Source organism: Haliaeetus albicilla, chromosome 10 (genome assembly GCF_947461875.1).
Source record: "Haliaeetus albicilla chromosome 10, bHalAlb1.1, whole genome shotgun sequence".
Classification (NCBI taxonomy): domain Eukaryota; kingdom Metazoa; phylum Chordata; class Aves; order Accipitriformes; family Accipitridae; genus Haliaeetus; species Haliaeetus albicilla.
In genome coordinates, this window is record NC_091492.1 from 42,985,396 (window position 1) to 42,991,395 (window position 6,000).

Below are 6,000 nucleotides of genomic sequence, written 5' to 3' on the forward strand. Positions count from 1 at the left end.
TGTGTCATGTAGCTTGCCTGGCAGGCACTCTGTCACGACCTAATGGCTGTTACTGGAGTGGGAGGAGAAAAATGGTCTTAACTGGTCTTAGACATTTTAAAAAAGATGTTCAAGGAACAGCCTTTGCATTACTTTATGCACATCGCAAAAGAGATTCTGAAATAGGAAACAGTGAAGAAGGGAATGTAGTGTACTCTCTTCCCAACATAATGTTGATTGCCTGAAGTGTTCAAATCTTAGGGTGATGGGGAAGTAAAAGCACTAGAGTACAAGAGAGTAATGCACCCAGTAGCGTAGCAGCATCCCTGACATTTCAGATATGCGGCAAAGATATTTCAGGACAGGACTTGAAGAGCAGCGGTGGTTTTGGATGTAAGGTGTTTCTTTCGTGGTGTATGTCAGACAGCTCTGTAGAAAGCAGTGAGGATTGCTTGACAATTATGTGACCCATGGTGGCTGGGGCATCTGATTGAAGGACCTCGGCCACCAGTGCCATCGTTTGACACACCAGGTTTCCTATCACCATTAATATGGTGATGGCTTCTGCTGTGGCAGTGCTTGAGGTTGGCTTCAGACATGAGACTCCTCACTGCTGAAACAGTGATCTTTCCTTGACTGGATAAAAAGTGGGGATTGACGCATCTCTCTTGTGCTTTTACTCTGGTTGACCAACTGAAAGAGTTGAAAGCCAGACTAGAACTGGCTGACTGGGGAGAGATAACGCTGAAGCTGACCACCCCTAGATGTTCAGTCAACCTTCTTCTCCAGGTAGCTGAGTAATGCACGGCAATCCTAATGCTAATACCACAGCTGTCCTTACTTGGCCCAAGGCAGACAGACCACTGACTGTCCGTGAGCCTGCAGCAGTGTCTGGCAGGTTTCGTGGCTTGATGCCTATTTCACAAAACTTGTAGAACATGAGAGTTCTCCATTTTATCCTCACTTTCAGTCCTGTGTTCTCATTTTTGCACCGGTGGCCTAATAAGCCAGTTTGTTCACATGCCAGAGCAAACCAGAATTCTTCCTTCTGCCCAGATTTTGTAATGATATTTGCTCCTATGCCTGCACATCCCTGGGAGGCCTGCGTTCTTCACAGGACAGCTGCAGCTCAGGACCTGCCTTGACCTGAAAGCTCTGCCCTGGCACTGCTAGAGCGTGTGGCTTCCATATTCCTTCAGCCCACTGACTCCTGCCTGCGCTCAAAGCCTTGTCATGTGCTGTGTTCTGCTTGTAGGAGAAAGTCAAACGTGTCTGTGATTATGGCTACTCCAGTGAGTTAGTCTTTCTCCTATAAGTATGATACCACAAGGCTTAGGGGCATGCCACCTTGCTTGGTGCACACTGGAATATGCAAAGTGTCTTGTCCCACAGTGAAAATTAAGTAAGCTATCTTGTGTTACCACATAGTAAGAGTGTGCACGCAGACACCACGAAGTACATCCACAGCTTAGTTGACTGCATGATGTCTTGGTCTTGTAGCCATGGCCAGAGACTCACTGTCTCAGTTCACATTGGCTTCTAATCAGCTATTTTACGGTAATGACTTTTAGTCATTTTCATTTCAGGCTTGGTTAGAAATAAAGTAACTTGTGATGAACTGCCACAGTAAGCGTCTGATTTTTCTTTCCCACAAACTTGTGGTTACCATCAGATTCTAAGAAAAGTCTTTCCACTGCAGATTGGAATCATATAAGCCACTTACACATATCCTTTTATTTATTAGCAATTCTGCTTGGCTAGCTAAAGGTAAAAAAACCTTTTTCTTGTGTTTCAGTCGCATTTCTAGTTAATACTCATTAACTGACTTGATGTATGTTACACATCATCAACCTGATTCACTACTGACATAAAACAGAAGCAATTCGTTAGTAACGGTCCCTTGCCAATTAGTGAACTAAATTACGTTTGAACAATTTTCTTCAAAGATTCTCCTCCTCCCCCCATGCATCATTTGGCAAGTCCCCTGAATGCTTACAGTAATTATGTGCATGCAGTGAAAGGAGACTGTTACCTCTTAAACCAAAATAAATGAATAGGTGATCTTTGTGCTAATGTAACAGTGAGTAATACAAAGAATCACAGACATCCTCCCTTTGATCTCCCAAAGATACGAACAGCAATTAAGATTACAAGCCCCTTTAAAAAACAGAATATTGGGAACATTCTGTAAGGGGAAAGTGAATGCTTCACAGGGTTTTTCAGAAAATTAGTGAAGAAGGGGAACCCTTTCTCGTTTATTGTGACCACAGGCTTTTTAATAGATATAATGTGGATATCCTTAACCTGCCGAGCCACAAACAGGTTGGTGGTGCTTCTAAAAATCGTTCCTTGTTTCTGGGATAGCGTTTAACGAGAAGAGTAGTATCTCTGTTTCAAACTGAAAGTCAAACTGAAGTCAAACGGAAAATGCATTGTCTCAACCACATCCTTAAATACACTGTCCTCAACAAGAAAATAACCCCAGCCCCTGGTACTGCACAGTAATCTTACGGACAGGTGTCAACATTCATTTTTCACCTGAAAACAGGATTCTTTCGGGATTTCCACTGCTTCATGCGCTCTAGGAAATCATCTGATCTGATAGCTGCTGCTTTCAGTTTTGGAAGGAGAGCAGAGAGAAGAAATGAAACACAACACAGAAGGAGGAGAAATGAAGATTCTTCCACACTTAAAACAGGAGAGTTAGAGTTTTGCCATTGATTTCAATGGAGTGTGGAGGAACGTCTATCTGGGGTGGTAATACAAAAATCATATTGTTAACACTGTCCAAATGAGCTAAGCGATCATTTTTTTCCTCCAGTGGATTTCTGAAGTGATACCAGTGAAATACCTTGAATATACATTGCTATAAATGTGATTAGAAATCAGCTAGTATTTTCACGGGTATAATTCTAATCTTAAATCTTTACCTGAAGAACTGTTCCATGAGATTACCATCTCGGGATTTTGGCTGGAACTTTAATTTTTGTAGGTTCTGCATTCTTCCTCTTGAGTCAGCAGGTAAAGTATGTAGTTGTGGCCTGCTGTAGTGGAGTGCCTGCATTTGTCATGCCACAGGGTTGCCATTCTTGGGGGCCAAGATCCTCGTGCCAAAAGCATAATGTCACCCTATTGGAATCCCACCCACATGTGTCACTGGGCAAAGTCTTTTTTGTTAATGGATGAGTAAAATTTCATCAGGCTTTTGTTGTCATCACGAGGTAAGTAAGAGGGATTTGCATCTGAGCTGGCACGTTTTCCATAAGCAGTTTCCAAGGCTAATTTAAGTCAGGTTGGCATGTATATCTTTCCTTTAAGCGGAGGCTGAGATTCGAAAGCCTCACAGGAGTTTTCCATAGGAAACGCCGCCCTGGGTATCTGTGTGCCAGACATGCCTGTATGGTATTTCCCGGAGCATCATTGACCTACTGTTCTAATGCAGAATCGATTGGCCACCTTGTGACGTCTTCTAAATACCTTGCTGTGGAGTTTGTTGTTTTTATGCTAGAAAAATAGGAATTAAGATACTCTAGCTGTAAAATATCTGTGGAGTCAACACAGTGATGGTATGGTCTGATTGTTATAGAAATAATACAGCTGTCCCCATTTACTTTGCATGGTTTGTTTTGGAAGGGCTAACGATTGCCCATGCAAGCATCTTGATGTTTTCTTGTCTGATTAGCTAATGGTTTAGCTCTGCATTTAACACCTTTTTAAGGAGGGGATCTGTTATGGAGAAGACATACACTTAAGCATAGTTCAGGAAGGTTCAAGGCCTGTTGCTGCTATTTACAAGAAAGCACCCAAGACCTGCCCTGGAGGACTTTGAGAAAGCATTTACCAGTGGGAGAAGGGGGATGTGGCAGGCAAATATAACATACCGGTTTCTTTTATGAGCATGTCATGATATATTCTGTTCATATTACTTGTATTTCTTTACAGGACGTGCAGTGAGGGGATGTTTATTCTGATGAAAGTCTAGGCTTGATAACAGGAAACCAAGTCCTTTGTGCAGTAAATTGACCTTGAATCACACACAGACCTTTTTTCAGTAACAGAGGGTAAGACTGTCTAAAACACAGGAAAATGGTGTCTCTAGAAAACAAAGTGGCATTTTGAGTTGGCTAGAATCTACCCAAGCCTTTGCCAGCCTCAGAACCGTGAATGTCAGCCCGAGCAGGTGGTAGAGATGCAGCCGCGGGTCAGGGACTTGTCAGGAGAGCCAGGGGGACAGTTGCTTTTTGTCCCTGAATACTTTTTCTTAAAAGTTCAATCTAACCAGCAAATTGAAACTGCATGTCCATGTGGGTGAGGCACAGCACTGGGATGCGGGAGACCTCTCTGCACGCCCCAGTGGGGGCATTCAGTGGTTTGTTGAAGGACTTCCACTCTTCCCTTCCACTCTTCCCCCCCCTCTAGAGAGCACTGGCCTTTGGGGGCAGGAACCACATCTCATGAGCCCTTGCAGGAGATGATGCCATTACAGGGCTTTGATCTTGTCAGACATTTCTAGATGCTTCCACAGCATTAATAAAACAGCATAGTGAGATGCAGTTTCATTAATGACCAGTATTTCCAGAGTGAAGGAGCTCTGCTTACATGCAAAAAAAGGTTTTTTTTTTTTTTCTCTCTGCTGTTCCACCCTGGCATCTGAGACCTTTGCTGAGCTCTGCTCACATATCTCCAGCTGGCCTCTTCCATAGCTCTCCAGTCCCAGCATCTTCCCTCCGCGCCCCCCCCCCCGTTTATTGGAGACTGGAACTTGTTTGTTGGAGGCAATTACTTGCCATTGATCATTCCTACTAGGCCATAAGATCAGGCATCAGCTGGGCTTTGGTGATTCCTAGCTGTGTCCCTTAAGCAGAGAGCTGGGAAGGGACAGCACAGGTAGCTTACAACCACTGCATTACCTATTCTCCTAAAAGCTTAGGTCAACTACCTATTTGTTGGGTTAGTTTTCAACCAGAACTTTTCCCTGATCTGGCTCTCCCCATGGCCAATGGGCTGACAGTGGTGCAAGAGGAATGGTGAAAACAGGCTCAGGGGCTGTGTGTGGGTCAAGGAGCAAGGACCTCTTGTTTTGGCACCAACCTCCATGTAGACCAACTTCAAGAGGAGCAGGAGACTGTAGCACAGCACACAGCAAAACTCCCTCAAAACAATCTTGGTGTTATTCCATGGTAAAGAGATTCTGAATCAGTGCAGACTTCAGACACGTGGAAGATATTGGTAAGCACGACATCTAGACAAAGCGTAGTTGCCTGTACACAACCAAATATTTCCTCTGGCTTGTGGTTGTTTGGCTGTTACCTGGTTTCCCTGCCAATGCAGTGGAATTACACTGAAGTAAAAAACAGAAGTGGGCCAGTTGCCTGACAGCATTTACTTTCTATTTTCAAAGTACTGCAAAGAGAGCTTAACCTGAGGCTTTGCGGCAGGAATATCCCAAAAAAAGCCCAAACACTCTCAGCATCTCTATACATTTTAGATAAGGCCAGATGGGCTCATCCAAAGATGCTTGGTGCTTGCGCAAAGTTTGGGGAAGCTTCGTGTCCTTGAAAGCTTCGGGTGACTTGGAAATTGGACCCACAGTCAACCCACAATGCTTCTGTGAAGTAGGTCCAAGCACAGGGAAGGATTTGACACGGATGTGTCAATTTTCTGCTTTAAAAGAGACGTCAGTTTGCAAGTAAATTTGCTATGTTGGTGGTGTTTCAGACGGCCATTACCTACTTATTTTCAGAAATTATTTAGCCGATTGGCTGGCTGGCTTTCCTTTTCCCAGGCTGTTTTAGAGCATGTAAGAGCTGAGCTACTTGGCTACAAGAGATTTTCTTCTCTGAAATTGGCAGCTGCTCATTCCGGAAGAGAATCAGCATATTTGGCCACTGATTGCAAAGGAAAAGGGAAAACCATTATTTTTCCATTTCACTTATTTAACTATCCAGTGGGAGACATTGACTGTATTTGGGTGACCCTCATTACTAAGGCATTGCTAAGGCTTCCCTCCTCTGCCCGTCG